This window comes from Hyla sarda, chromosome 10 (assembly GCF_029499605.1).
Source record: "Hyla sarda isolate aHylSar1 chromosome 10, aHylSar1.hap1, whole genome shotgun sequence".
Lineage (NCBI taxonomy): Eukaryota > Metazoa > Chordata > Amphibia > Anura > Hylidae > Hyla > Hyla sarda.
This window is the reverse complement of record NC_079198.1, coordinates 93,253,548-93,274,578: the sequence shown is the minus strand read 5'-3', so window position 1 is coordinate 93,274,578 and position 21,031 is coordinate 93,253,548. Positions and strand designations below refer to the sequence as shown.

The 21,031-nt window shown below is 43.7% G+C and overlaps 1 long non-coding RNA gene across 2 annotated transcripts in view; it reads left to right on the top strand.

Annotated features, from left to right (window-relative positions):
* Positions 1–20,103, top strand: part of LOC130293754 (uncharacterized) — an 87,024-nt gene extending 66,921 nt beyond the window's left edge. The window contains exons 1-3 of one of the 2 annotated variants that reach the window (XR_008848283.1): positions 16,979–17,063; positions 18,469–18,592; positions 19,981–20,103. This is a non-coding gene — a long non-coding RNA (uncharacterized LOC130293754). Of the gene's footprint in view, positions 1–16,978; positions 17,064–18,468; positions 18,593–19,980 lie in introns of those variants that run through there. The other variant, XR_008848284.1, reaches the window with a different exon arrangement.
* The last annotated feature ends 928 nt before the right edge of the window (positions 20,104–21,031 follow it).

Genomic DNA, 21,031 nt, shown 5'->3' with positions numbered 1-21,031 from the left:
AATTTTGCAATTTAAATTGAAGATTTATGGTAGTTAGTGCTACCATAAAAATTTTTAGGCCCAGGCCCAGCAGCATCAGTAAACCATATATTGGCTGAATGACACAGCCTGGAGGTGGCTGAAGCATGAAGAAACCATATAGTGGCTGAATGAGACAGCCTCGAGGTGGCAGCAGCATCTGGAGTCCTGAAAGTGACCCGGTGACAGAGTGGTGCTGTGGGTGGCAATACCAGTACCCGGTGATGAAGGTGGGTGAAAAAAGGTCTAATGCATAGGAATGTTTGTAACTAGGGAGCAGCGCCTTAAATCTGTTTGGCACTATCCATATTTGTTAAGTGTTGGTGTGGTACCATGGTCAATCTACTCTGATGCATCAGGCATTGGTGGTTGAAAATCCTGGCTGATCCATGCCTGATTCATGTTCACAAAGGTCAGGCTTTCAACATTTTACGTGGACAGATGAGTTCTCCTTGGGGTGATTATGGCTCCAGCTGCACTAAACACCCGCTCTGATGGCACACTACGGACCGGTCAGGACAGCTTTTCCAGGGCAAACTGCTAGTTGCGGCCACAAATCCCCTTTGGCTGCTCAGAAGTCCAGCGGATCTTCAAGGTGTATTGGCATGGGCATGTCAAGGTATGCCACCACCTGCTGGTTCAGGTCCTGCTCCAGGTGTACCTGCTGCTGATGGGTTGCTTCACTATGCTGCTGATGGAGCTGGTACTGCTCCTGCCACCCTACCCCTCCCCAGCAGCCATGGCAGTGGAAGGAGAGCACTGAGGGCCCCCTGAGTTAGACCTGCGAGAGGATGGACGATGGCACTATAGGCATCGGCCAACTGACTACATAGGATGCCTCTGTAGTAGGTCACTTTGTCCTCCCTCTCAGTGAGTGTAAAAAGGCCCCTATTTTGTGAAGGTAGCGAGGGTCCAATAAGGGGGATATCCAGAAGTCATCCCACTGCCGAATGGTGACAATTCGGCTATCACTAAGCAAGCAAGTGAGCATGCATTGTGCCATTTGTGCAAGTGACTCGGAGGGACTCCCTGCCTCCATGTCCACAACATACTGCCACGGTGAGACTTTGTCCTCTGTCTCGGCTTGCTTATAACCCTCTGGCTGCTCCTGCTGCTCCTCTCCTGTCAGATTACTAGAAAAACCGCCCATTTAGTGAAACTGTGCTCCACTGTGCCCCTCCACCTCCTCCTCCGGTTCAGCCCCCACAGGGCTCATGTGGCTGTGAGATGTAGGCACCATGTTTCCAGTGCCCTAACCAGCCATCATTTCCAACACGTGATGTAGGAAATGAAGCAGTGGAATGACATCGTTCATCCCGTAATCCTGGTGACTTACTAATAATGTGGCTTCCTCAAAGGGCCTGAGAAAACACCAGGTTTCATGAATGAGCTGCCACTGGTTCACATTGAAGTTACACAGGGGAGTATCCCTATCCAATTGGATCATCAAGAAATCGGTGATGGCTTTTCTCTGTTCGTACAGTAAGTCCAACATATGGAAGGGGGAATTCCAACGTGTGAAAACATCACAAATCAGACCATGTTGGGGGATACCGTTCTGAAGCTGCAGCTCAAGGAGGGTGTGCTTTGCAGTGTATGAGTAGCTGAAGTGCATGCAAAGTTTCCTTCCCATTGTTAGGATGTCTTGCAAATGGGGGGAACAATTCAGGAACTGTTTCACAACCAGATTGAACACGTGTGCCATGCAGGGTGCATGGCTCAGCCTTCCCAGTCACAGCGCATGCAAGATGTTCTTCCTGTTGTCGGTCACCATGGTTCCCATTTCAAGTTTTCGTGGAGTAAGCCATGCTCGGATTTCTTTACGAATTACTTTTAGCAGTTCCTCCCCTGTGTGACTCTTTTCGCCAAGGCACACCATGTGAAGAACAGTGTGACACCGCCATGCCCTGCACACATGGTATGCTGGATGGCCACCGAGACTTGTCTGGGCAGACGAGGCTGAGGACACGGAGGAGGATGAGGAGGCAGAGTCACCCACTTTCACAGGATCAATGGCCTGAGAGCGTGGAGGAGGAATCGGCTTGACCTGTCCAAGTTGGTGTTGTGGCTGTGCAGGAACCACATTCACCCAGTGAGCCGTAAAGGACATGTATTGTCCCTGACCATAGTTACAGCTCCAGACTTCAGCACTGCCGTGCACTTTGGTACACACCGACGAGCTCAAGTACTGGACTACTATCTCGTCCACAAAATTGTGCAGGGCTGGTACTGCCTTCTTTGCAAAGAAATGATGGCATGGCACTCTCCACCTCGGCTCGTCACAAGCCATCAGTTCTCTGAAAGGTGCAGAGTCCACCACTTGAAAAGGGAGGGACACCAGCAATTTGGACAGGAGCAATTTCAGCTTCTGCGCCATTGGATGAGCGGGCGCATACTGTTGTCTCTTGGACATGGCTTCCCCGATGGATTGTTGGCAGAATGGCTGACTAAAAGTTGGAGGAGCAGGAGCATCTGGAGCGACAGAAGGAGGGTATGACACACAGCTCCCTTCCACTGAGGTGGTGAAGCCTTGGCTGTCTGAAAGAGGGAGCGGCTGGCCACTGGGTGATGCAGCATGCTGGACCACTACATCAGGGCAACTGTTCTCCCAGGCCGCATTATGGTGGCGAAGAATAGGTTGACGCAGGGCCGTGGTGCCAACTCTCTTCTCCAAATGATGATGAAGCCCCTTCTGCACCTGGCTCCCAATTGGAATTGGCTTCATCATCATCAACAAGTGTCAGCACGTCACTGATGTCCTCCTCAGGTTCCCCAACAGTGTCTGCTTCAGGACCTGAACCCTAGCAACACCGCCTCCCACTTCACTCTCCTCATCACTACTTGCCCGCCTAGCGGGGGAAGCGGCAGATGTCTCCTCCACTTCTTGACTGGGATGCTGACTGTCCTCTATTAGATCGTCCTCACTGAATAGTGGAGCTGAACCCACAGCATAAGATACTTCTTTAGGTGAGGGAACAGCATAGGACAGAGGCAATGGGAGGACAGGGACTGCTCCCGGGCCATGCCAACTGGGGGTTGTGTCTAAAGAACCCACCGACTGTTGACTGGGGTGTCAGATGTCACTTATGATGAAGTGGATGACCGTGTTAACCAATCGATGACGGCAGATGGGTTGCTGGTTGAGACATTACCGCTAGCTGATACCGAGAATTCAGGCCTCTCGCTGTGACTCATGCTGCCACTTGCCCCTAGTCTGCTGCAACCTCTGCCTGATGAATTTAGGCCTCCTCTGTGCACGTCCTGGCACTTCTCTGCCTGAAACACTTAGTGCATATTTGAGAGGAGTACAATACGCTTCACTACACTTAAAACAGTATTTGTCTAGCACAGCAGCCTTTGTGTACTTTTAACTGTCCTTTCACAGTATCTAGGCCCTTGACAGATTAACAGGTACAAAATAGTACACTACTTAGATGTACGTATGTGGTATGCACTTATGAGGGCAGAAAAATGCTGTACAGTATGATTAAAAAAATGTTTTTTAGTTAAACACCAGCCGGTGATTACTTTTGTCTGGACTTTCACAGTATCTAGGCCCTTGACAGATTAACTGGTACAAAATAGTACACTACTTAGATGTACATATGTGGTATGCACTTATGAGGGCAGAAAAATGCGATACATTATGCTTAAAAAATGTATGTTAATAAAACACCAGCCAGTGATTAGTTTGGCCTGGACTTTCACAGTATATAGGCCTTTGAAAGATTGACAGGTACAAAATAGTACACTACTTAGATGTAGGTATGTGGTATGCACTTATAAGGGCAGACAAATGCATTACAGTACACTTAAAAAAGCTGGTGAGTACTTTTGCCTGGACTTTCACAGTATCTAGGCCCTTTACAGATTAACAGGTTTAGAATAGTACAGTACTTAGATGTAGGTATGTGGTATGCACTTTTGAGAGCAGAAAAATGCGCTACAGTATGCTTAATAAATGCATTGGAGTAAAACACCAGCCAGTGATAACTTTTGGCTGTCCTTTCACAGTATGTATGCCCTATACAGATTAACAGGTACAAAATAGTACACTACTTAGGTATAGGTATGTGGTATGCAATTATGAGGCAGAACAATTCGCTACTGTACGCTTCAAAAATTTTTTGAGTACAACACCAGCCGGCGATTACTTTTGGCTTTCCTTTCACAGTATGTAGGCTCTTGACAGATTAACAGGCACAAAATAGTACACCACTTAGATGTAGGTATGTGGTATGCACTTATGAGGGCAAATGAATGCAGTGCAGTAAGCTTAAAAAAATATATTTTAGTAAAACACCAGCCCGTGATTACTTTTGCCTCAACTTTCACAGTATCTAGGCCCTTGACAGATTAACAGGTACAAAATAGTACACTACTTAGATGTACGTATGTGGTATGCAGTTATGAGGGCAGAAAGATGCGGTACAGTATGCTTACAAAAACGTATTTTAGTAAAACACAAGCCGGTGATTACTTTTGCCTTGACTTTCACAGTATCTAGGCCCTTGACAGATTAACAGATAAAAAACAGTACTCTACTTAGATTTACATATGTGGTATGAGTATGTGGTATAAGGGCAGAACACTTACAGTACACTTAATAAACATATTTTTGCACAAAAGGAGCAGTACACAACAGTGCTACAGCACAAAAAAGCTGTGTACTAAAATTGCACTAATAGTCAAAGACTATTAGGAAAGGACTGCTGAGTATTATACTGTGTACAGACTAGTATAACCAGCAGATGAATTGCACTGAAAGATTATTACTGCCTCCTCTGCTAAGGTTTATGAAGTTGAGGCAGCTTGTTGAAATGTATGAGGCAACACACAGCTATCTGCCCCTCTCTGTAATACAATGCTGAAGAAAATGACTGGGAGGTTAATGGCTGCAGTAAAAATCATTTTCAGTGAAAAAAAAAACACTGCTCTCTGTTTACCTGATGTGACTAGGCTATAAAAATGCTGCTGGAATTAGCTTTTTAGTGTAACATACACACACGGAGATGTCTGTCCTATCTCTAGGCAGTGTATTGCATGATATGATAAGCCGCAAAATGGCTGCCGAATATATAGGATTGTGACATCACAGGGGTGACTGGCGGCTGTATCCTGCATGTGATCCAGGGTCATCCCGCCTACTTCCCTTCCCGTCTTGCCTTCCCACCTTCCCAGTATTCCTTGCTTCATGTACTGACATGTGGATCCCCCATTTTAGATGCCCTGGTGCCTCGACCGCAGTAAATGGAGTTTAATGAAGGAATTCACATGATAGAGTCGTGGCGATATTCACATTCGTTGCAAATCTGATATTTCATGAAATTTGTAACAAATTCGGGTTCGTCAGCTTCGATTTGCACGTCTCTAATAATGGCCATGAAATAGTGCTGCTTCTCATGTACGCTCATTGTAAAAAGATACTCAAAAGCCCAGGTACACTTTAAGCACAAACTGAAATACACATACAGTAGCTACAGTCGTGGCCGTAAATGTTGGCACCCCCAAAAATTTTAAAGAAAATTTACCTCTTAAGGGCACAGGGTGTACCTGTACTCCCTGCGCCCGGTCCTGGTGTTTAAAACGGGGTCACGCCATGACCCTGCATCACACCGGGTTGGTCCTGACTGCTAATGATAGCCGGGACCCTGGGCTAATAGCGCACGGCACAGATCGTTGTGCCATGCGCCATTAACCCTTCAGACGCTTAAAGTTGATCACCGCATCGAAAACGAAAGTAAAAGCTTCCCGGCAGCTCAGTCGCGCTGATCGGGACTATCGCGATAAAAACGCGATGTCCCTATCATCTAGGACGCGAGCGGAGGCCCCCTTACCTTGCTCAGTCACTTCTGATCGGCATTTGATTGCTCCAAGCCTGAGCTACAGGCTTGAGCAATCAGCCCCCTATTACGCTGATCCATCCAAAGCTATGGCTTTGCAGGGTTCAGGGTAAAAGATCAGTGTGTGCAGTGTTATAGCCCCCTATGGAAGCTATAACACTGCAAAAAAAAAGTGAAAAAAAAGTCAATAAAGGTCATTTAACCCTTTAAGGACCGAGCCCTTTTTCACCTTAAGGACCGGAGCGTTTTTTGCAATTCTGACCACTGTCACTTTAAACATTAATAACTCTGGAATGCTTTTAGTTATCATTCTGATTCCGAGATTGTTTTTTCGTGACATATTCTACTTTAACTTAGTGGTAAAATTTTATGGTAACTTGCATCCTTTCTTGGTGAAAAATCACCAAATTTGATGAAAAAAATGAAAATTTTGCATTTTTCTAACTTTGAAGCTCTCTGCTTGTAAGGAAAATGGATATTCAAAATATATTTTTTTTGGGTTCACATATACAATATGTCTACTTTATGTTTGCATCATAAAATTTATGAGTTTTTACTTTTGGAAGACACCAGAGGGCTTCAAAGTTCAGCAGCAATTTTGACATTTTTCACAAAATTTTCAAACTCGCTATTTTTCATGGACCAGTTCACGTTTGAAGTGGATTTGAAGGGCCTTCATATTAGAAATGCCCCATAAAAGACCCCATTATAAAAACTACACCCCCCAAAGTATTCAAAATGACATTCAGTAAGTTTATTAACCCTTTAGGTGTTTCACAGGAATAGCAGCAAAGTGAAGGAGAAAATTCAAAATCTTCATTTTTTTACACTCGCATTTTCTTGTAGACCCAATTTTTGAATTTTTGAAAGGGGTTAAAAGGAGAAAAATTTTACTTGTATTTGAAACCCAATTTCTCTCGAGTAAGCACATACCTCATATGTCTATGTTAATTGATCAGCGGGCGCAGTAGAGGGCTCAGAAGGGAAGGAGCGTCAAATGGTTTTTGGGGGGCATGTCACATTTAGGAAGCCCCTATGGTGCCAGAACAGCAAAAAAACACACATGGCATACCATTTTGGAAACTAGACTCCTCAGAGAACGTAACAAGGGGTAAAGTGAACTTTAATACCCCACAGGTGTTTCACGACTTTAGCATATGTAAAAAAAATTATATTTTTTTTACCTAAAATGCTTGGTTTCCCAAAAATTTTACATTTTTAAAAAGTGTAATAGCAGAAAATACCCCCCAAAATTTAAAACCCAATTTCTCCCGATTCAGAAAACACCCCATATGGGGGTGAAAATTGCTCTGCTGGCGCACTAAAGGTCTCAGAAGAGAAGGAGTCACATTTGGCTTTTTGAAAGCAAATTTTGCTCTGGAGGCATGTCGCATTTAGGAAGCCCCTATGGTGCCAGAACAGCAAAAAAAAAAAACACATGGCATACCATTTTGGAAACTAGACCCCTCGGGGAACGTAACAAGGGGTAATGTGAACCTTAGTACCCTACAGGTGTTTCACGACTTTTGCATATGTAAAAAAAATTTTTTATTTTTTACCTAATATGCTTGGTTTCCCAAAATGTTAACATTTTTAAAAAGGGTAATAGCAAAAAATACCCCACAAAATTTGAAGCCCAATTTCTCCCGAGTACGGCGATACCCCATATGTGGCCCTAAACTGTTGCCTTGAAATACGACAGGGCTCCAAAGTGAGAGTGCCATGCGCATTTGAGGCCTAAATTAGGGATTGCATAGGGGTGGACATAGGGGTATTCTACGCCAGTGATTCCCAAACAGGGGGCCTCCAGCTGTTGTAAAACTCCCAGCATGCCTGGACAGTCAGTGGCTATCTGGCAATACTGAGAGTAGTTGTTTTGCAACAGCTGGAGGCTCCGTTCTGGAAACAGTGGCGTACCAGACGTTTTTCATTTTCATTGGGGAGGGGAGGGGGGCTGTGTAGGGGTATGTGTATATGTAGTGTTTTTTACTTTTTATTTTATTTTGTGGTAGTGTAGTGTAGTGTTTTTAGGGTACAGTCACACGAGCGGGGGTTCACAGTAGTTTCTCGCTGGCAGTTTGAGCTGCGGCAGAAAATTTGACGCGGCTCAAACTTGCAGCCGGATACTTACTGTAATCCTCTGCCCATGTGAGTGTACCCTGTACGTTCACATTGGGGGGGGGAACATCCAGCTGTTGCAAAACTACAACTCCCAGCATGTACGGTCTATCAGTGCATGCTGGGAGTTGTAGTTTTGCAACCGCTGGAGGCTCCGTTTTGGAAACAGTGACGTACCAGACGTTTTTCATTTTTATTGGGGAGGGGAGGGGGGCTGTGTAGGGGTATGTGTATATGTAGTGTTTTTTACTTTTTATTTCATTTTGTGTTAGTGTAGTGTAGTATTTTTAGGGTACAGTCGCATGGGCGGGGGGTTCACAGTAGTTTCTCGCTGGCAGTTTGAGCTGCGACAGAAAATTTGCCGCAGCTCAAACTTGCAGCCGGATACTTACTGTAATCCTCCGCCCATGTGAGTGTACCCTGTACATTCACATTGGGGGGGGAAAACATCCAGCTGTTGCAAAACTACAACTCCCAGCATGTACGGTCTATCAGTGCATGCTGGGAGTTGTAGTTTTGCAACAGCTGGAGACACACAGGTTGTGAAACACCGAGTTTGGTAACAAACTCAGTGTTTTGCAACCAGTGTGCCTTCAGCTGTTGCAAAAGCTACAACCCCCAGCATGTACGGACAGCGGAAGGGCATGCTGGGTCTTGTAGTTATGCAACAGCCGGAGGCATACTACATTGGCTGGGGATGCTGGGGATTGTAGTTATGCAACAGCTGGAGACACACTGGTTTACTACTTAACTCAGTGTGCCTTAAGCTGTTGCAAAACTACAACTCTCAGCAGTCACCGACAGCCAACGGGCATGCTGGGAGTTGTAGTTATGCAACCACCAGATGCACCACTACAACTCCCAGCATGCACTTTAGCTGATTGTGCAAGCTGGGAGTTGTAGTTACACAACAGCTGAAGGTACACTTTTACATAGAAAGAATGTGCCTTCAGCTGTTGCAAAACTACAAGTCCCAGCATGCCCATAAGGGCATGCTGGGAGTTGTGGTGGTCTGCCTCCTGCTGTTGCATAACTACAGCTCCCAGCATGCCCTTGTTGCATGCTGGGAGCTGTTGCTAAGCAACAGCAGGAGGCTGTCACTCACCTCCAACGATCCAGCAGCACAGGTCAGTCCCTCGTCGTCTCCGCTGCCGCCGCTGCTCCTGGGGCCCCGATCCCAACAGGGGCGCCGGGGATCGGGGTCCCCAGCACCGGGGGTCTTCTTCCCGCACCCGCTCACGTCCTCCGGAAGAGGGGCGGAGCGGGTTGCGGGAGTGACACCCGCAGCAGGCGCCCTGATTGGTCGGCCGGTAATCCGGCCGACGAATCAGGGCGATCGTGAGGTGGCACCAGTGCCACCTCACCCCTGCTGGCAATGGCTGTTCGGGTCCGTCTCTGACGGCCCCGATCAGCCAGTAATTCCGGGTCATCGGGTCACTGGAGACCCGATTGACCCGGAATCTGCCGCAGATCGCTGGACTGAATTGTCCAGCGATCTGCGGCAATCGCCGACATGGGGGGACATAATGACCCCCCTGGGCGATATGCCGGGATGCCTGCTGAACGATTTCAGCAGGCATCCGGCTCCGGCTCCCCTCCGGCTAGCGGTGGGGGCCGGAAATGCTCAGGGCGTATCCATACGCCCTCGGTCCTTAAGGACTTGGAAACGGGGGCGTATGGATACGCCCTATGTCCTTAAGGGGTTAACCCCTTCCCTAATAAAAGTTTGAATCACCCCCCCCCCTTTTCTCATAAAAAAAATGTGCGTAAATGTCTGAACTATAAAAATATATTGTTAATTAAACCGCACAGTCAATGGCGTACGCGCAAAAAAATTCCAAAGTCGTAGCGTATTTTTGGTCACTTTTTATACAATAAAAAAATGAATAAAAAGATATCAAAAGTCTATCAAAGTCTGATCAATGCAAAAATGCTACCGATAAAAACTTCAGAACACGGTGCAAAAAATGAGCCCTCATACCGGCCCATACTTGTTAAAATAAAAAATGTATAGGGGTCAGAAGATGACAATTTTAAACATATACATTTTCCTGCATGTAGTTATGATTTTTTAAAGAAGTACGGAAAAATCAAACCTATATGTAGGGTATCATTTTAACCATATGGACCTACAGAATAAATATAAGGTGCCATTGTTACCGAAAAATGTACGGCATAGAAACGGAAGCCCCCAAAAGTTACAAAATTTTATTTTTTCTTCTATTTTGTCGGACAATTAATTTTTTTTTTCCTTTTCATCGTGGATGTTTTGGTAAAATGACTAATGTCACTGCAAAGTAGAATTGGTGGCGCAAAAAATAAGCCATCATATGGAATTTTATGTGCAAAATTTAAAGCGTTATGATTTTTAGAATGTAATGAGAAAAAAATGAAAATGCAAAAACGGAAAAACGCTGAGTCCTTAAGGGGTTAAGTATTTCTCACAGAAAAGAATTGCAGTAACACATGTTTTGCTATAGACATGTTTATTCCCTTTGTGTGTATTGGAGCTAGACCAAAAAAGGGACGGAAAAAAATAAATTGGAAATAATGTCACACCAAACTCCAAAAATGGTCTGAACAAAATTATTGGCACCCTTAACTTAATATTTGGTTGCACACCCTTTGGAAAAAATTACTGAAATCAGTAGCTTCCTATAACCATCAATAAGCTCCTTAAACCTCTCAGCCGGAACATTGGGCTACTCTTCCTCTCCAAACTGCTCCAGGTCTCTCTTATTTGAAGGGCGCCTTTTCCCAACAGCAATTTGAAGATCTCTCCACGGGTGTTCAATGGGATTTCATGATCCCTTGTACACATTCCAGGCACCCTGTACCAGAGGCAGCAAAACAACCCCAAAACATCATTGTTCCTACACCATATTTCACTGTAGGTACTGTGTTCTTTTCTTTGTTGGCCTCATTCCATTTTCGGTAAACAGCAGAATAATGTGCTTTACCAAAAAGCTCTATCTTGGTCTCATCTGTCCACAAGACGTTTTCCCAGAAGGATTTTTGGCTTACTCAACTTAATTTTGGCAAAATGTAGTCTTACATTTTTAATGTCTGTGTCAGCAGTGGGGTTCTCCTGGGTCTCCTGCCATAGCATTTCATTTCATTTAAATGTCGACAGATAGTTCACGCTGACACTGATGCTCCCAAAGCCTGCAGGACAGCTTGAATATCTTTGGAACTTGTTTGGAGCTGCTTATCCACCATCCAGGCTATCCTGTGTTGACACCTTCCGTCCTTGCCCAGGGAGATTAGCTACAGTGCCATGGGTTGCAAACTTTTTGATAATGTTGCGCACTGTGGACAAAAGCAAATCTAGATCTCTGGAGATGGACTTGTAACCTTGAGAAATATTTGTCCACACTTTTGGTTCTCAAGTCCTCAGAAAGTTCCCTTCTCTTTCTGTTGCCTGGCTTAGTGTGGCACACACAGACACACAATGCAAAGGCTAAGTGAACTACTCTCTTTTTTTCTGCTTTCTGGTGTGATTTTTATATTGCCCACCCCTTTTACTTGCCCCAGTTGAGTTTAAAGGAGTATCACATGCTTGAAACAATGTTATTTTTCCATTATTTTGAAAGGGTGCCAATCATTTTGTCCAGCCCATTTTTGGAGTTTGGTGTGACATTATGTCCAATTTGCTTTTTTTCGTCCCTTTTTTGGTTTATTTCCAATTCACACAAAGGGAATAAACATGTGTTTAGCAAAGCATGTGTTACTGCAATCCTTTTCTGTGAGAAATAATTCAAATTTCAAGGGTGCCTACATTTATGACCATAAATATATATTCTGGTGTCGTGCTCACAATGGATTATTTGCTTGTTTTTCATATTGTAATACTCGAAAACAAATTACACTGTTTGTTTTTTCCTCTTTTCATGTTTTAATACATCCAATTTAAATGAATTTGAATACATGCATTTTAATGTCTCTCCATAGAGAACTATGACATTAAATATATTCTTAATGTAATACAGGTTGTCATTCTGATTAATGTGACCATAAAATCAGAGGAATTCTAAAGAGTACATAATATTGTGCTTAGGTCAGTGACATGTCACCTTTGTCGCCCTTTATTCCACTCCCGGTGCATATTTATTTAAATAGCTCAAAACTCTCCTCTGATGGAATGTGCAGAATGTTCTATGCACCTCTATTATTCCATTATGTTTTATAATCTAGAGGCCATTCATCACTGTCTTCACACAACTTCCCCAAAGATAAAAACAATTATATCAGCTGCAACAAACATTTGGCGTCAATGAAAGTCCGACAAGAAATGAAAAACGAAAGAAGCAATCTGATTGGTTGCTATGGGCATCTGGTCAGCTTTTCCTCTGCACAGGTTTTAATAAATCTCCCCCAAACCTCTTTGCCAAACTATGACGTTTCTTCTGTATGGCCAGCTTCACACTATGGAATTTTTAAGCAGAATTCCCTTTTGAAATTCCACCTGGAGGTTCCGGTGCTGGCAAGGGGATTCCACTCCACGGTGCACATTGCAGAGTTTTCAAGGCAGAGTTTCCGAGGCAGACTTTCTGCCCGGAAAATCCACTAAAAATATTCTGCCAGAACATTGAACTCTTTATGGGGACAGAAAGGGGACAGCAATGTCTGGGCGGTCATGGCGCCGACTGATTCCGTGCGCTGAATCAGTGTGCTTCCCACATTCAGAATCTCCGGTCGGAGATTCTGTAGTGTGAAGGTGGCTTAAAGGTCAATGTAAGAACTTTGTAGATTACTCTCTTCTTCTTTCAATGGCAATAAATTAAGCATTTCTTTCAAATTAGTAAAACATGACGTAACCTACCTAATGCTAGTACTATTTTTTTTATCAACGCTAAACTCCCATCCTTCTGGCCAGATTGCCGACGGAACTCTGAATAGTGGAGTCAACGGCAATGTGAACGAGGCCTTAACCAACAAGAAAATAACCAGAATGGTTTTCATGTTGAACATTTTTTACCATTGAGTAAACATGTCATAGATATTTTTGGAAACATTACACTTTTACTAAACCATAGTTTTACATTATTTCCTTGTATGTTCAGACAGCACAAAAACATACAAACATTTTGCAGTTTGTTAGATGTTTATGTATTACTGGAGGACCCAACATTCACCCGATGCTGGAAATGTCTAATTTCTTTTAATGCTTTTGATATTTTTTAATACATTTCTGTCTATTCACCAGTTAAAGAACCATAAAGATACTGGTGCGCTTCTTTTATCATTTGGCTTACTCTTAAAGGATCTATTCATTCTGTTGACATTTCGATGAATGAGGTGGCTGATTTAGGTAGAGAACTGAGGAAGACAAAGATTATTCTTTACAATTGAGCCTTACAATAAGATAATATCCTTTATCAGTGAAAAGATACTTAACTATCATGTGACTTATTGACTCAACATAGGAAAAAAAAACTATTGTATTATCAAAGAAACACTCTAGTTGAAGGCTGTGTCTTGCTACATATGCTTGCTACTTACCTGAGGAAGCAATTCATTGTAAAATCAGGTAAGGGAGTGGTTCATGTTAATAAATACAATGACAAAGCTGAATCTCTATGAGAGGGATGTTGGTTGTGCCCATGCAGGTGAAGATCATATGAAGAGGTGTGATGCATAACTAAGATCCTGGGAAGCAATGCAGCTCTGCCCCAAAATTACACTTTATTAATTGCATTGGCAGTATGGGGTAGGGGCATCTGTAAGAAGGCCTCTGAAACCCATATAGTTATGCCCCTTGTAGGGGGTTTGGCTATTTTTCTGGCAGAACATTAAAGTGTACCTGTCGTTAGCAAAAACATTTTATATAATGCAGATAATACCATTACGTGTATATTCGTAATATACATTGGTTAAAAATGTGGATATTTTGGGGTGAAAAAATGTTGTCCATGCAGCCATTGCTTCTGTGTCTCTATGAGGAGTCCAAATACAGGAAGTGGGGAAAGACAAGCAGGGCTCTGTGCAAGCTCCTAGCTTGTCAATCATCCTTATGTGTGAGCCATCCTTATGTGTGGGACATGTCACAGAGCCTCACTGCACAGAGCCCTGCTTGTCCTCAGTGTACAGAGCCCTGCTTGTCCTCGGTGTACAGAGCCCTGCTTGTCCTCAGTGTACAGAGCCCTGCTTGTCCTCAGTGTACAGAGCCCTGCTTGTCGTCAGTGTACAGAGCCCTGCTTGTCCTCAGTGTAAAGAGCCCTGCTTGTCCTCAGTGTACAGAGCGCTGATTGTCCTCAGTATACAGAGCCCTGCTTGTCCTCAGTATACAGAGCGCTGATTGTCCTCAGTGTACAAAGCCCTGCTTGTCCTCAGTATACAGAGCACTGATTGTCCTCAGCGCACAGAGCCCTGCTTGTCCTCAATGTACAGAGCCCTGCTTGTCCTCAGTGTACAGAGCCCTGCTTGTCCTCAGTGTACAGAGCCCTGCTTGTCCTCGGTGTACAGAGCCCTGCTTGTCCTCAGTGTACAGAGCCCTGCTTGTCCTCAGTGTACAGAGCCCTGCTTGTCCTCAGTGTACAGAGCCCTGCTTGTTCTCAGTGTACAGAGCCCTGCTTGTCATCAGTGCACAGAGCCCTGCTTGTCCTCAGTGTACAGAACCCTGCTTGTCCTCAGTGTACAGAGCAATTCTAGACTAACAATAGGAAAGAGTTTATGGGAAGGGACTATCTTGTCAGTGAGTGAAAAATAACTGTAACCCGTAGCCGAATGTGACCTGAGCTTCTGAGCTCAGCGATCTAAACCCTTCTCAGTCTGATCGCTGTTAGGGGTTATCATTAGGTTTAGGGGTTAGGGTTAGGATTAGGGGTAAGGGTTAGGATTAGGGGTTAGGATTAGAGATTTTCCTACCCTTGGTGAAGGAAAATCTAGTTTTTATTAAAGACAGGAGACGAGCATTATGCTAAATCACACGGGGGCAGAGACGTGACATCACACCTCGCCGGCCCGGTGGTCACCCGTAATCAGACCCGGAGCGAACATGCTCCGGGGACTGATTATAAACGGGATGCCGCGTGCATGATCATGGGCGTCCCCAGCGGCGGGACGCCCGCGATCAGGCATCTTATCCCCTATCTGTTGGATAGGGAATAAGATGTGTAAGCACCGGAGAACCCCTTTAAGGATGAGTAATCCTTTATATAAAGAAGGAATAACCGGAAACCCAGAGATGTAACTTGTTTAGGCTGAAAGAAAACAAAAATCGTAAAAAGATAGGGCCGGGTACATGGGAGAGATAATGCTTGTCTCCTGTCTTTAACCCCTTAAGGACTGATGGCGTATCCATACGACCCCATTTTAGAGTCCTTAAGGACTGAGGGCGTATGGATACCCCCATGGGAAATCATTCAGCTGGCATCCCGGCATATTGCCGAGGGGGTCCTGAGACCCACTCCCCATATCGGCGATCTCCGCAAATCGCCGGTCAATTCAGTGGCGAACCATCGGTGGCGATGATTGACGGGCAGCGATGACGTGCGGCGATGACGTGCAGCTGGCTTCCTGCTGCAGACTACAGAAGACGGTGAGTTGCCTAGCGACATCTGGAGGGCTACAGCTTGAGACCACTATACAGTGGTCTCTAAACTGTAGCCCTCTAGATGTTGCAAAACTACAACCCCCAGCATGCTCAGACAGCTTTTTGCTGTTTGGGCATGCTGGGATTTGTAGTTTTTCAACAGCTTGAGGGCTACAGTTTGGAGATCACTGTGCAGTGGTCTCTAAACTGTGGCCCTCTAGATCTTGCAAAACTACAACTCTCAGCATGCCCACACAGCAGTTTGCTGTCTGGGCATGCTGGGATTTGTAGTTTCGCAACATCTGGAGGGCCACAGTTTGGAGATCACTTTGCGGTGGTTTCAAAACCTCTATGCACTCCGGTGGTGCGGCAGCCCGCACTTACAGCAAGCACTAGCTCTCTTTCTGCTAGTCCTTGCTCCCTATAGCCCAATGCGCGGCGTACTGTTGTAGCGGAATGATCTGGAATGATCATTCCGCTACAGCATTACGCCGTGCATTGGGCTATAGGAAGTAAGTACTAGCAGAAAGAGAGCTAGTGCTTGCTGTAAGTGCTGGCTGCCCGCATCACTGGAGTGCATAGAGGAACGGGCGCCGTTTATTCTTGTACTGTACAGTACAGTAATAAGGGCTCTTAGTGCTGGGTCCTGTGGTGGCTGTGGGCATAGCCACGCCTATTCAACTGTTGCTGACTATTGTTAAAAGCATTTTTTAGCATCATTAAAGCTACTAGAAAGCAGCAAAATGTATGATTTACTGTTATTTCTAACAACTTGGTCAAGCAGGGGCTGGTTTATGGGGGTTAAAACTCTATATTTTCCATCACCAAGGGTATGAGAATCTCCAATTTTATAACAAGACAGGAGACTCACATTATGTTTGTTTAAAGCTTATACATTAATGGAAATATATACAATCATAAATCTTTAAAGTTAAAATAAACACATAGAAACATGTGGGTCTAAAATAAGAAGTTTTCAATGTGGATTCTGATAACCAAGAAGCAGCTTTCAATATATCTGCCAAAGAGCCTCCTGCTTGTCTAACTTTAGTGGACTTGGCACTTCTAGTTGAATGGGCCCCAAAAAAGGAAGTATTGATACCTACTAGAGACATGACTTGTCTGATCCACCTGGCTAAAGTTGGAGAAGATACCGGTAAAAGAGGTCTGCAAAAGGAGAGAAGTCATTGAGAAGTCGAGCGACTCCTAAGAGTTTCCATTTTTAGTTTGTAAGACTTCAAGCAAAGAACAACATATACATTTTCTTGATGAGGAAAAGATGGGTTAAAAAAAAACGTGCAAAGGTTAGTCTTAGTTTGTTTAATTATATAAAAATATAACTCCTTGAGGGGAAAAATTGCCTGTGAGAAAAACGGCTATTAGAAAAATCCCTTAGACGATAATGGGATTTTCTAATGGCCATTAGTGATTTTGTACCGGCCATATAACTGCCGATTTCCTAACGGGCGTTCATAACGGAAGTGTTTTTATAGTGTGAAAGCAGCCTAACATCTGAGACTATTTTAAAAGAAATGAGACATGATAGCATTGTGAGTTTGTAAGATAATAATTTTAATCATATGAAATCATTACCTCACCATGAATTGATCAAATTTAAGACTACCGTGACTTTACAAGTAGATTGATATCTAGGAGCAGGGGGTCTTATATATGTAATAACTTTCAACAACTTCCACATTAAAGGGTGTTTTCCTAATGGTGAAGCCTGCACTGGTCCATGGTAAAGAGAGATGGCTGAACGATATACATTAATAGTATGATAGCTTTTATAGAAACCTGATCCCCTGCTTGTGATGCCATTCTCTTTTGTTTGACAGCAGAAGGATAGGTAATGAGGTGACGTTGTATTTGGGTAGCTTTACCCTGTTTAAATCCACCCGCCATATGAGAGGTGGAGTCCTCTGCGGACCAAAACAACTCAGAGGGTGTTGCTGGACCCCATTTAGGGGAACCATGAAATGTGTTACGGTTCATAGCTGAAGCCACAAATTTAGCAATTACATTGTGTATGGAAGACATAGCAGAACAAATTGCTGTCTGTACAGATGTATTGAACGACTGGTCCACCATAGGCTGTAATAGATTTTCATCTATAATATCAAAATTAAAATGAGTGTCAGACATTAAAGTTGTTTCCTCGTTCTCCATGTATGAATAGAAAAATATATCTAAGAGAAAATATAGGAAATAATATAATAAATTAAGGATAAATAGAATTGTATAGTAATTGTAAAATATGTGTATATAATTAATGTCCTTATACTAATAACAAAAAATTATTTTTGCAAAGTACTGGGGTCCGGAATTTATATTGCATGTGTGAGGGCCTGTAGGTGGTAATACCATGGTTTTTCTGCCTTTTTATATTAAAGATTATTTAAAACACATTATGCAGTCCACGGTGGTCCGTGAGGGGAGAGGGCAATGGCCATGGAAGCTGCGGTGGTACCTAGTGGTGCCGATGCACTCCCGATGCCATCCTTACAGGGGCTGGTTCCTGGGATCCTGCCTCCTGTTAGGGGCTGACGTCTCCATCCGGGGGGATCCATACATGAACAATCTCCCTTAAGCAAGATGGCGCTGACTGCGCTATGAACAATATGCGCAGGCACAAGCCGCAGTGCTTGCCTGCACCATGGCAACAACACACCACTGCCTGATTGGTTGATGCTGAATGGGGAAGTACTGGTGTGTTCGCGTGCTCAGTCGTGCTACCATTTGGATGACAGCGTCCCACGCTGTCCAGTTATTAGTTTATATATTACGAATGGGTGAGTGTTCTGCCCCTTATTTCATAGCCCAATCTTTGTTTTTAATTGCACTAGCACTTGGATTCGCTGCTCAAATGGGGTTAAAGTCAGCAAATCCCCTACATTGGCTTAGTTGCACATTTATGTATCATGCATGATGATTGTCCATGATCTTTTTCTTTAGACCAACAGCCCAACACAGTAGAAAATACTGCCGAGGAGGCTGTCGACATTATCAGGGCCGTAAAGTCCAGGCAGAAGAAGTCCAATAACAGGCCAACAACCAAGAGGAACCGAACAAATTAGTGGTAAATATATCATCTCGTGACCTGACTAATGAACAGAAGTTATTATTATCAAAGTGTTTGAGCTTTTGCCCCAGCACACAGATAGATTGGTTCTAAACAGAGGTAGATCTCCACCAGTTTATCAGATGTCTCAAACTTAAAGTGTGGTTCCCCAGCAGAGAAAACCTTACTCCTGCAATAGCTGAAGACAGCAATGTGGGATTTAAACTAAGTGAATTGGGACTCTGTAACAGGAGTGAATTTCAACCTCAGGTGGAATCACACCATATGCAAACTTTTTGGGATAGTGTTAAAAGAGATCTCAACAAGCTTAAACAGAGTGATACACATTTTATACATCCTAATCTGACCCGGCCTGAATTTAATGCATTGCAGGAGCTTGTCCATGACCACGACTTGGTAATAAATCCTGCAGATAAAGGCGGTGTGGTCGTGGTCATGGACAGGCTCCTGTACATGCAGGAGGCCAATAGACAATTTGAAGATCCTGATGTGTACCGCCGTTTGTCCAGGGACCCAAAATTGGACATTTCAAGAAAAATTTAAACCATGGTCCATGATGCACATCAAAATGGCCTAATAGATGATGAAGCAAAAAAAAATTCTGATTGTGGATAATCCTGTTACTCCTAACTTGTAGTGTTGCTCGCGAATATTCGCAATTCGAATATTATTCGCGAATATCGCATATTCGCGAATATCGCATATTCGCGAATTTGCGAATTTCGCGAATATAGTGCTATATATTCGTAATTAAGAATATTCGTTTATTTTTTTTTATTTTTCTTCACAGTACACATCACAGTGATCATCCCTCTCTGCTTCCAGCTTGTGTGGTGTAAAGAAGGCTGTAATACTACTGTGTGAGACTGGCGTGCGAAAATTCGCATATCCGAAAATTAGCATATGTCCATGTAAATTAATCTATGTTGGTGAGACAACAAATGATTTTAAAACTCGTTTAAACAAGCATAGGTATAGTCTCAGAAAGAAGCGTGCCGATCTGCAAGTCTAAAAGCATTTTTTAGATGACAGCCATCATGAGGGCGACTTGACAGCGATGATAGTGGATCATAATCCCCCCTCCAAAACGAGGTTGAGATAGAGTATCCATGCTGAAAAAAGAGAACTATAGTGGATATTCAAATTGGGCTCTCTGAAACCAGGGGGACTCAATGTTGAAATTAAAATTAACAACAATATGTATACCAAGTAATGCATGATTACCCTTCTGGGCTCCCTGTAGTCTGTTTGCCCATGTTTGGTCTGAGAGGCGGAATGTTGAATGAACATACGTTTATTGTATTATTATCATCACCTTGAAGACCAAATATAGGAGGAGATAAAAATGTTATATGATGAGTAATTTTATTTATTTTTCTTTGCAGATTAGAAATTAAATGAAAGTGGAACACTACACCTATCAACAAATCCTCATATATGTCCTTATACTAATAACAAAAAAATTATTTTTGCCATGTACTGGGGTCCGGAATATTGCATGTGTGAGCGCCTGTAAGGTGTAATACCATGGTTTTTTATGCCTTTTTACATTAAAGATTGTTTAAAACACAGTATGCAGTCCGTGGTGGTCCGTGGGGGGAGAGGTCAGTGGCCATGGGAGCTGTGGCAGTACCTAGCGGTGCCGACGCACACCCGATGCCATCCTGACAGGGGCTGGTTCCTTTTAGGGGCTGACGTCTCTATCCGGGGTCCATACATGAACAATCTCCCTTAAGCAAGATGGTGCTGAGTGCGCTATGAACAATATGCGTAGGCACAAGCCGCAGTGCTTGCCTACACCCTGGCAACAATACACCTCTGCCTGATTGGTTCATGCTGAATGCGGAAGTACTTCAGCCCCTGTACTGGTGTGTTTGCGCGCCCAGTCGCGCTACCACATGGATGACAGCGTCCCACGCTGTCCAGTTATTTGTTTACATTTTACGAATGGGTGAGTGTTCTGCCCCTTATTTCATAGCCCAATCTTTGTTTTTAATTGCTCTAGCACTTGGATTCACTGCTCAAATGGGGTTAAAGTCAGCAAATCCCCTACATTGGCTTATTTTCACATTTATGTATCATGCACTTTATTATATGTCACTTTGATTATGCACAAGCACTTTTGTTGTTATTATGGCACCTTATATTTTCTACATGATGTTTACACTAATTGCTTAGTGAGATAATTGATTTTGTGGCTATTTAAGAGCCAGTGTGTGTTCATTTACTGTGCCTGAAGATGGTAGTGTGAGACTACTGAAATGTTGCACTGTGATTTTTTGCTGAAGATGGAATAAAACCACTTTTTTTTTGCACTGAGACACCTTGTGTACTGCAGTTATATCTTTTGTATTGAAGTTGGAGTCCTTAATCAAGTCTCCTATGGCTGCGTGCACCAAAAGTTATTGCTGCTTCTCAGTGCTTCTTTTCTGCATA